This window comes from Galeopterus variegatus, unplaced genomic scaffold (assembly GCF_000696425.1).
Source record: "Galeopterus variegatus unplaced genomic scaffold, G_variegatus-3.0.2 Scaffold3236, whole genome shotgun sequence".
Classification (NCBI taxonomy): domain Eukaryota; kingdom Metazoa; phylum Chordata; class Mammalia; order Dermoptera; family Cynocephalidae; genus Galeopterus; species Galeopterus variegatus.
This window is the reverse complement of record NW_007729347.1, coordinates 39,849-41,020: the sequence shown is the minus strand read 5'-3', so window position 1 is coordinate 41,020 and position 1,172 is coordinate 39,849.

Here is a 1,172-nt window from a genome sequence, read left to right as displayed (position 1 = left end):
AGGAGGTGCCAGGGTCTTTTAAACAACCAGCTCTTGCAGGAATTAATAGAGCGAGAACTCACTTACTTCCCCTCATCCCCCAGAGAGATCATTAATCCATTCATGAGGGATCTGCCCCCATGACTCAAACAGCTCCCAACACTGCCACATTGGGGATCAGATTTCCACATGAGCTTTGAGGGGATAACACACCCAAACTCTATCATAAATGCATAAATAAATGCTCACCATCCCAAGATAGCCCACTTAGTTTTTAACACCTGTAATTATTAGAAAGTCATGCCTTCTAGCAAGTCAAAAATATGCTTTCCACATACTTCTTTTCCTGTCAAATGGGCTCATTATAAGTCTATTTTCCCCCTCATAACAGTTTTATATTCTCTCCTTAATTTTCTTATAAAAAAAACTGTCAGATGGGGCAACAGGATTTATAAATCCAAATTATCTGAATGAAATCCCCAATTTTCAATGATTCCTGACTGCCATCTCAATCACCTTCCCTAAATGTATCACACTTCACTAGCATTCTTACTAAAATCTGATACCAGTTTAGAATAGGTGAGAGCAGGCAAATATGGCACATTATTCTCATTGTCCTAGTCTTACATTAAAATTCTACCAGTGTGTTCCAAAATTATTTTGGCCTTTTTGGGAGGGGAGGGGTAAAAATGTAATAACCCTTCTTACCAAAATATCCACTTTATACATACTCAATTATTTTTTAAAATGTAGATTCACTTTTTTATTTATATTTATCCTTATTAAATACTTGATCATGTAGTTTACATTTAGACAACTTTTTAAATCTTGATTTCCTCATACTAAATTAGCTAGATTTCTCAGCTTATACTTTTGAAAAAATGTAATAAACATGATTTCCGTGCTGTGTTAATGTAACTGATAGACTTGTTGAACATGGTAGGGTAAAGTAATATCTCTAGACACTGCATATTAAGTTGATATCCAGCTCCATTTATCAATACTCTGGCTAGAATTCAATCAGTAGCAAATTATTGTATACTTAATTATATCATGCATATCCAAAAGGTCATTAAAACAGTCTATGGCACCTGTTTTGATTTAATGGAGATATTTTAATGCTATAGCATTATCATAGAACTACCATTTTCTACCTGTGTGGTCTGGCTATTAAAAAGCAAATTAGTTCTCTC